This window comes from Gigantopelta aegis, unplaced genomic scaffold, assembly GCF_016097555.1.
Source record: "Gigantopelta aegis isolate Gae_Host unplaced genomic scaffold, Gae_host_genome ctg3801_pilon_pilon, whole genome shotgun sequence".
NCBI classification, from domain to species: Eukaryota; Metazoa; Mollusca; class Gastropoda; order Neomphalida; family Peltospiridae; genus Gigantopelta; species Gigantopelta aegis.
Genome location: NW_024533519.1, coordinates 1 through 11,056, shown reverse-complemented (window position 1 = coordinate 11,056; position 11,056 = coordinate 1). Strand labels below are relative to the sequence as shown.

General features: G+C 31.2%; 1 pseudogene; it reads left to right on the top strand.

The window, feature by feature from the left end:
• Nucleotides 1-1,631: 1,631 nt before the first annotated feature.
• LOC121392428 lies at nt 1,632-9,689 on the top strand (annotated as a pseudogene).
• Nucleotides 9,690-11,056: the final 1,367 nt, after the last annotated feature.

The window sequence follows — 11,056 nt, the reverse complement described above, 5'->3', positions numbered from 1 at the left end:
GATGGAAACACTCACTAGATTTAATTTAGTATTTGTAACTGTTTCCACCACGTTGTTTAATATAGGGAGGAGGTAGTGGCATTGGAGGTCTGCTGTCAATACTATCTACTTGTTTCAGTTGAGGTTTTGGAGTTTATAGTTTTGGACGTGGTAATGACTTTGATTTAGGTTTAATAGGAGGTGGTGGTGGGGGAGGGGGTAAGTCCATCTTGTAATGTAAGTGTAATCGTTATTTGAATCCTAAACAATAGACATAATAATACACAGATAATCTATTACAATAACATGTAAGTCTATAATTGATCACCATTCAAGTATCATTTAAAAATTAATATCTCTCATTTTTTTCACTTACGATATCTGTGTTTTAACATCTAAAACACTTTGTCATGTCTTTGAAGATTGCGGTATTTAATATGACCAATTAAGACTTACTAATTATACACACAATATAATTCTATTTATAATGTAAGTAAATGAAGACAGCATAAAGATATCTATTAAACATTGAACTAAGGTGGCAATAATATGGTATCTACACCTATGCTTTTTAAAATGTGGCAGTTAATTACTATCCTTAACAAATACTTTGAAAGAGTCTTTTGATATATATAGAAACAAAACTACAATTTGAAAAAATCACACCATAACAGTTTTGGAGATATTGTCCTCAAAGATTGCATAATTAACAGTAGTGTCATTGGAAGACTAATAGCTATAGAATGTTAGAAATAAGAAAGAGCAAGCTAGCAAGAAGCTTTCAGCATTATGTCAGTCATACCCATAGTCATACCACTTAGAGTTTAATGAAATACATTAATCGTAATATGGATTAGCAGTTAAAGGATGAGATTTAATTTCATCTCTATTTGCTCTTAAAAGTTACATATTAAAATAATGAAAACAAACATAATCTGTTACATTTATACACTTAGTACCATAACAGGACAGTCAGAAGACGCTCACAGCATGCTAGTCTGAATATGTATGATATTTAAAAATTAAATATGTATGTATTGTTTTAGGTCATGTTTAGGAATGTCTGAAACAATCATATGACTGCGTGGTACATACACTATGCTGAATAACACAAATTCCCTCAATTTTATAGTATGGACATCATTAATTACCATGACATATTTCTATAATCTGTCCTCAACCTGTAGACGCCAGAAACAAAAGTTTATAACTAAATGCAACGAGATACCTTTCTCCTTCAAAAAAAAAAGGGTATACATGTCCACTCAGCAAACAATATATAAATTCAATATACTGTCCTAAGATAGTTTTGGTGATGCTGATGTTAAGCAAACTGGCTTTATTGAAATTTTGAGGTTGGGATATATATTAGCTCCAAAAATAATCAAGAGTTCTTACAAGAAACATTTCTCAAGCTTGCTGTCTTTGATTAGTCATACCTTGTCTGAAGCACTTGTAGCAAGAATTAATGATACTCATTATTTGCTATGTGCATTGGTAGTCATTACTTTACAGTTAAATATCATTTATTGATTTTGAGACACATACAACAATACATTAAAAGCAGTGAAAAATAAGCATAGTTCAATATAATCTTAGGACCACCTGGCAGGAAGTGTGTCAGGCATAATAATGCTTAGTCAGCTATCTACATGTACATGTTTATACTGACCTTAGTATCATTTGAGGCACTACGTGATACATTAGAGGTGATCCACTTGGTGGACTTTGAGGTAAAGTGGTACTTTGGTTTAGGAGGTAAGGAGGTACACCCAGACATTTGCTGTCTGTCCAACTATAATGTAGAGAGATACATGAAACACTAATAGAACTATAATGGTAATTTATAAATAAGATTATTATAATTTATATTTCTCGACTTGTCAGAATATACATAATTATGAGGAATTAAAAGTATTAAAAGTATTCGTGTCAACATTGACCTTTGTCATAACCATTGTCATTTTCCTATTTAATTTGTAATTATAAGAGATAAATTACACAACCAGCAGTATAGTGAGTGTAAATATCAGCAATCAATACATTTTACAATTAGTTGTATTACTAATATATAAATGTATGTATTGTCAATAAGCCCCCACATATAAATTAGTATGTTAAAAATATGACCTAAGTAAACATATCAATAAACTTTATAGTTTATAGTAAGCATTCTCCTGTGGTTTAGACAGATAGTCTGGTATAACTACAACTAAATTACTATATCAGTCTATACAAGTTAAATCATGCCTGTATTTAAAAGTGTAAATCTATAATTTAAATGTGCACAATATATAATTGTATTGACACTGGACTTAGCTGTTATGATATGGGAGCCATTATTATATAAATTGTTACATAACACTCACTACATGGAACATTTTATAATGCTATCCAAGATAGATATTATAATAAAGATATCTTTGGGACAGAGATGTGCAACGTAGTAAGCTAATATATATAACAGATTATTGTCATAGAATAAACACACCTAGAATTGACAAATTTTGCTAATTTAAAACTAAACATGCACTTTAATGTTATTATCGTTTGGTAAGTAGTACATACACAATAAGGTTGTGTCTATTTGACATAAATAAAGTTTTCTATATTTCAAGTAATTACAAAGTTAAAGAGCAACCAAAAAAGGTTTGAGACACCATCTGTTACTAATTGCCACACCCCAAAAAAATGTCCATTTTACAAATTATTTTTGTGACCAGATAAAATTATTTAAAATTACAAAAACAGCCCACACAAATTAGGAGTTACTACATGTGGTATTTCCTTGCTTTGTACTTGTAAATTATATATAGTAGGAGTGCAAGTATATACAACATAACTAATGAAATAAGTTTGTATAAACAATTGTACTAACAATATAAAATGTACTAAGATATAAATGTTGTCATAACAATGTATTTGCATGGAAATTGAAATCAGAATTTTAAGAGGATTGACACAATGTGATATTCCCTAATGATTTATTGATCAGCAATACTAACTATACATATGCATATGTACATCCTCTATGACAAAAGACACCTTTTTAGTATATTTGTATTATTTTATTTGCTCCAAAGGATGTTAAAGGAAAGCAAATGTCATAGATATGCCAACGGACCAACAGATGCTAGATATCATGAATAGAGATTGGTTTAATTCAGTGAAAATAGTTAGTCTCTCTGACATTATGTCCTTTAGTAGGCTTGTACACAACAGATCATTACATAACAAAATTTTAAGGGATTTATTATTGCTGTCTCTACAGTTCTAACTGGAAATGTCATACTTTCAAAGTGAACTTAATAATATACTTTAGACACTAAACTCTAACCCTTGGAAGCTCATTTTCACATTAAAGTACGACTTTTCTACTGGGGGACTTTCCAATCACAATGTTTCATTATTCTCAATTGAATGTACTGGAAATGTATTAGTATGTACCTATCAGTATTAGAGTCTAATAAACTGACCTCAACAAATGTAAAATAGGGAGTGTTCCTTCTTCACCCCGTGCAATTTGCGAGCAATATCCAAAATAACAGATGTAGGTTCTATTATGATGAGTTCTTCACCTACTGAGAAAACTTAAGTCTTGGGGCTTTCCTCCTATAAATTAATAACATCTTGAATTGTAAATTTATTGATTTATTATACAAATTATGTAAAAAAATAAGACAAATTCAAAAAAAACAAAGTAAAATCATTCTTAATTTATTGCTAAGTAAACAATAGTTACCTTGAAAGGTGTGTATAGCCCTACATTTGGAATTTCTAGGTACAGGTTGCCCTCCTCTCTACTTGCTCTGAACGATCAGAAATCATTTGGTAAGCACTTCTAGAGAATAACTAGACACTAGGTCCACCTCTTTCATGCGCATGCGTATGACTAAACTAAACCACACCTACTTTTTTCAAATTCGCGGTAAGTTTATTATAAAGCTGGCTTTACTTTCCCAATTTGAACTTAGTGATTTTTTGTTATAATCATAGACGGTTCTTTTTACCCTCGTTATTTTTATGTTCCTTACAGACTAAATGCGTGTGTGTGTCTGAGAAAACTAGACCTGGTCATGTATTCAGTAAACCCCTTATCTCTGAGGATATTATCACAAACCCAGACACAAAGAACACACTATGTTAAAGGAAAATTTCTTGGAAAGGTGATTTTGTAGATGTACAAGATAGTTTGTTGCATGAATTTACATATTTCTATAAAATAAACTTAACACGATACTGGGATATGTCTTATTAAGTGCCTATTTCAGCAAATTCCTTGATACATTTTACAAATAATTTAAAACTAAATACCGTAATTATAAAAAATTTCGTCTCTCTCTAATTTTCAATTTTTTTACAAATTTTCTATAGTTCTTCTCTCTAATTGTTCATTTTAGTAAAAAAAAAAACTTAAAACTTTTAATTTGTCATTTACTTACCTTATTTGGTATATGGTGTTAAATCATTTGGGCTCAAGTGTCTGACATTGCATAGTTGATTAGTTTCTTAAAGATGAATGATTCTCTTTAGTAAAAAGGATAGCATTTTCAATATAATGATTATTGTTGTTATTAATTGTAATCTTAAGTACACCATATGTTTGTATACCTTTGCAGCTTTTTTATAGCTAGAACATCTATTATAACTAGTGCTACAGTATGGAGACAGTTTTGTATATTGTAATGGTCATTTTTATAATATTGTGTATACCACCCAGTGCACTCCTCCTTGTTTAAAATGTGTACATTTATTGTTATCTTCATGTAGGTGGCTTTGCAAATGTTATGAACTGATTGACAAGAGAATATATAAATATATGCTGGTAAGATAGTGGCTAAAGAACTCCTTATCAAACCTCATCAAAAAGATAAGGTATTTAACTAAAAATATCATTATCCCAAAGTACCAGTTACCAAGAAAAGTTAATCATATATTTATGGATATAATACATTAGATGATGTAGTAATGTAATGTAGTCTATATAGGCTATCTACATTAGATGATGTAGTAATGTAATGTAGTCTATATAGGTAGCTATCTACATTACATATGTAGTAATGTAATGTAGTCTATATAGGCTATCTACATTACATGATGTAGTACTGTAATGTGGTCTATATAGGCTATCTAAGATTTGATTACACTGAAGTTAATTGTCTTGTTTCTCTAGGAGATTGGCACAGAGATAGATATTCATCGTAGTCTATCTCATAAACATGTCGTTGGATTTCATGGTTACTTTGAGGATAAGGACAATGTCTACATTATTTTTAGAGCTCTGTAAAAGACAGGTAAGACTATAGTCTATTGAAATATGTACAAATACAGGGTTTCATTTAGGGGGGGGGCAGGAGGGGGCATTTGCCCCCTTGCCAGAGTCTTGCCCCCCCCCCTGACATTAGGTTAGCCTTTTTTTTCAAGGAGTAATTGGATGTAATGATACAGGAACTGAAACTCAACAAAGGAATATACAGCATAAGATAACCTTAGGCTAACACAAGAAGAATGTTCATTTTTTAACCTAAACCGCTATTCTTCTACTCTTTCTTTCTGTTTCCATGTCATTTAAAAACCACAAATGGTCTGAAAATGTGCCAGAAAGCGATCTCAGAGGGTCTAAATTTCAAAAATTTTCGGGACACGTGCCTCCAGACTCCCCTAGAGGGCACGCTGTCATACCCAGTCCCTTTTGCCCCCCTACAATTTTCTCATAAGTATTATTTTGCCCCCCCCCCCCCTTCCATTTCTTTTCTAATAAAACCCTGAAATAAGTCTAATTAGTAGGTTGTCCCATGCCAATGCGTACGGTAAGTATTTGTGATCAAAACCTGATATAGCAACATTACAGTTTCTATACTATACACCTATAGCTATAACTGCAGTTGTACGAATTTATGCTTAGTTTGCAAGACATATTTGTCTTTGACAAATATTTCTTCCAAACACCTCACAAAGAAACAAAAAACATTTGGTTTAGTTAGTCCACACAACATTTGGGGTGTGGTATATAATTATTAAACATATGAATATTGAGTAATAATATAGATATTGATATCAGTTACTGATTATTGGAGTATCTAAGATACAACCTTACTAATAGACTATCTATTAATATATTGAGGGAGATCTAGTCTAAGCAAATAACACTCTAACGTGTGTCTTTGTAGAGAAGTCTATTGATAATCAATAATAAAACTACATTTCTAAGTATCAAATTCCATCATTAATGTTATTGGACAGTTAGAATTGAAATTTCTATACATATTATGTTATATTAACTCCCAATATTTGCTTGCATAATAATGGATGGCCATCAAATAGGAATAACTCTATTAGATAAAACATTGCTGGTTTTAGCAAAGTAATATATGTTACTATGTAAATAAATGTGTACCTTGGTTACCTCTAAATGTCATAGTAATATACCACAATGTTGTTATGTAGAAACTTTTGACTGAGTAGTCTGTAATGACAACATATAGTATAACATGCTATAACTATTCTATCTAACAGTCTTTATTTCATACATTTAGTCTTGATGGAACTACATAAAAGAAGGAAGGCATTAACAGAACCTGAGGTACAATATTTATTTCAACAAACAGTATTAGCTGTCTCTTATCTACATGAAGTCAAGGTATAACAATATATTATATGATGATTTACTTCAGTTACACAAACAGGTGTCATTCATTTCGTGATCTCAAATTAGGTTAATTTATTTCTCAATGATAATATGGAGATTAAGTTAGGAGACTTTGTCTGGCCACTCGTGTAGAAATAGATGGAGAGAGGAAAAGGTAAAAAATAAATATGTCAGTACAACTGCAATATTCTATAATATTATGACAATAATGTTCCTTTAATTATTAATTGTTGATGTCATTTCTTAAAGGACATTATGTGGTACTCCTAATTAGATGCTCCTGAAGTACTGACCAAGAAAGGACATAGTTATGAAGTGGATATTTTGGTCTTTGGGTTGTATCTTGTAAGTTGTTACAGGTGTATACAATATTGGTTAGTCTCTATAATAACTGTGCTTTAATTAGATTAGATGACATAATTAGTAAACTAATTATAAAGAATCCAAGAAATTTGAATGTTTTAAATTACATATCTCGTTATAAGAGGGTCACGTTCCATAACTCCCATTCACTTTATATTACTGTAGATATTTTAGTGTATAGCCTATTTGTTGTAATTATAACCAGAAATAATTTCTTTTCATAATTAGAATAAACATTTATGCCATAATATTTATATAGGTATACATTGTTAGTTGGTAAACCTCCATTTGAGACCAAGACATTAAAGATACTTATCAACGTATTAAACGCAATGAATACCATATACCAAATATATTAGTCCTGAAGCTCGAGCTCTTATCTCAAAAACTATTACGACCTAATCCAGCAGCTCGTCCAACTGCAGCAGAAATATTTGAGTGATCCATTCTTTACTACTGGAAATATTCCAACTCATCTACCTTTAGGTAGAATTAACTGGTATGTTAATGTAGGGCTAAAGAGGTAGTTTCTGTCATCATTAATAAATAAGATTATATACCTTGTGTCAGTAACTAACCTGTTAAGCCATTATTGAGTTATTGTAGTAAATTGATACCAGTAATAATATGTTGGTATTTTAATACTTTGTATATAAGTTATCAGTGTATTATCAGAAGGTGTATCCTAATAGGAGGGCCTACTAATTGCACATATAGATTGTACAGGTGTATGTATTTTGATATATAGTTCTGTTAGTACTTATTCTTTTATCTAGTTGTCTTACAACAGCTCCTCATTTCAAGAAGTCTCATGAAGTTGGTGGTAGTGGTCTTAGTCGTAAACCATTATCACATTATAATCCTCCTGGATCATCACAAGCCATCACTCCATTAGGGCTTGCTAAACCTGGGGGGAGGGGCTACTGCTTCTATACCAACAGGAGAACAAGGTACACATTGAGAATTCCTATTTTTTGTGTGTGAATTATTAACCTTATATATTGATGGCATTATAAGTTATTTTAATATTATCAACTTGCACATTATAATGTTGAAAGTCTTAGATGTTATAAAAGTTTTATTTTTGTCTGGATAACCAATATAATATTGATTGTCCAGATGAAGATAAGTCAGTAATGCTTTTTCACATGTAATATATTTTTTATTGTGTCCATTTTTCAGCAACTTCAGAAGATTGGCATCTTGGTAGTCTTCTATCTCAATTGTGTCAGTTAATTTCAAAGCTTGACTCTATACCCATCTAGTAAACTATGTCCAGCTAAATATGGTAAGTATAATATTGTGTTATATACTATAGTGTTGATATAATATTGTATTATATACTATAGTGTTGATATAATATTGTGTTTATTAGATGAAGATGAGGATCAGCTAGTATGCCTGTGTTTTGGGTTAGTAAGTGGGTGTTTGACTATACTGATAAATATGGTCTGGGATATCAACTATGTGATGATAGTGTGGGTGTACTTTTTAATGACTGTACTAGACTATTACTTGGAGCTGATGGGAGAGTAGTCAAGAACTGTATGTATATGTGTACCTTATATATTGGTGTATAATAGTATGATGTTGAGCTCTTAGCATTTTGTCTGAACAAATTCTTGTTATTTAAATATAGTTTTAATTTCATTCAATAACACAACTTTTTACTTGATTTATTACAGGAGTATGCAGTATATTCATCGTGATATGAATGAGGATTTCCTTACTTTAAGTTCTATCCTGAGTCTATGTACAAGAAAGTTACCTTGTTGAAGTATTTCAGGGACTTACATGTCTGAACATCTGCTCAAAGTAATAATGTTGCATTGTACTATATTACACTTAACATCTATAAGGACAATCCTTTGAACAGCTAATTATATTAAGGAAATATATATCATGTCATTCTTGCCCCTATATTACAGGCTGGTGGAGCAGCAGGTGAGAGGGAGATTGATGATGGTGTTCGTCTTCCCTTTCTAAGAGCATGGAGTAGGACAGAAAATGCTATTGCTTTTCACCTTTCTAATGGAACATTACAAGTAATATCAATTACATAATGATAATATTGAGTAGTCCCTATATTAATACAACTTAAAGCAATGTTGTTCAGATTTCTATACTTAAAGTATGTTGTTTTATTTATAAGACCTACAGTTGTCAAGCAAAAGTTTAGGATCTGAAACCAACTCAGCTTACATATTTGTAATTATCAACATAGTATATTTAGTCTTCCCACTTCCTGTACTGCACTGTAATCTATATCTGTATCCTTTAAGTGACTATAGGAACATCAACTCACATATCTGCTATAATAGACTTTTATATTCCTTCACTGATACATTATTACAGACATGAAGCAAACATTTTATAAAACTGTTTGAAGCACTAGCATGAATGTTTTATGATACATAGTATATTACTGATCTATATACAGTTAGATGATGACATGTATGTGTTCCATTGTGATGCTAGGCAAGGATTTAAAATTATTACATCAGTCTGCTTTTTATTCCTTTTTAGAGTATTTTTTCAAAGATCACACTAAAGTTATATTGTGTCCATTAATGCAAGCTGTGACATATATTGATGAGACCAAATGTCTACGTACATATCGTTTTGAAGGTATTGAGATATATGGTTGTTCTGATAAGTTAGCTAAAAGATTGAGAGATGCTAGGACAACCACAGAGAAGTTAGTGAAGAAACTTAACTCAAGGACATCATAAACTCAAGTGACATCCACTCAACCTGCCGCAGTTCCTATGCAAGCTTTAGTACTATAATATAGTGCTGTTTATTTTCTTATAAGAGATTGTATGTATTAATATTATTGTGAATGTGATCTATTACTGATATAACATTATTATAGTAGAAATTAATTTTGTTTTTTTTTTTTGACACTACATACTCTTGTGTGTGATCTGGTTCAGTTCAAAGAAAATTTTAGCACTAAAATTGTACAAAACGTACATGTGTACAGATAATTAAATGTATTAATAATTACCACTATTAATACATTTCAAAAATTGCTGACTTACAGTTGCTGTGTTTTTTACAATGGCTACAAATTGTAAAAAGTCTACCAGTTATAATAGTTCAAATGATAAAGTCAATGAATTTGTTAAACAACTCGAGTGATGGTTGTGATTAAAGCCTTCATTTTTTCATTCAGAAGATAATCCTCCTGGTGTGAATTGGCTTGAAAATAGATAAACTGTGACTCCTTCGTTGCTATAATAACCAGAAATATCTTGATTCTGACATATGCTATTATGAGTTTAATGCTGCTTTTTGTTACACACAAAAAAACCAATAATCCCCAATCATCTCTGAGGATCGTAAACCTAAAGGGAAGTTGTGCTGTTCGTATACAACTTTTGGTCAGTCCAAGATAAGTCGGTAATGCCTTTTCACTAGTGTTGTAATTGTTTAACAATAACTAAAACTAAAACTATTTTTGTAATGGCCAAATCATATTGTTAACAATAACAAACTATAACTAAAATTAACCAGCCATTGATTTTACAATTAATAACAAAAACTAAAATTGCATGAAAGTACTTGTGAATTTTTAGTTATTTATTTTCTAGATTTCACACCAATCAGATCAGTTAACCATTCAAAATTTCAAATGTGTAAACAGTTAAACACAAAACTAAAATAACAATTCAATTAAGTGAATGATCAAGCTGAATGGTTCAAAAGAAAGTTGTGAGACAGGCTGTCTCACAAGTTTCTTTTGACCATACTGTATGTCACATTGCAAACAGCTGTCTTAGACTGCTGCTTGCCATGTGACATACAGTATCTGGCATTCTGATCAAGATGGCTAAGCAGCCCAGTACAACCTGGAAGGCCAAAAAACCCGCCCAGTTTGGGACTTATTTAAATATGATGTGAGTCTAGGAAAGCTGTGTGCCAAATTGATGTAAATGGTAAACACTGGCTTTTGGAAAGCAAAGAGAGTGTCTGCCTATTAACTGAAAGTGCTTGAGTGGAATGCTTAAAACCAGAAATGGAAAAAAGATCACTAAATATCGTGACTTCCTCCAACCATTG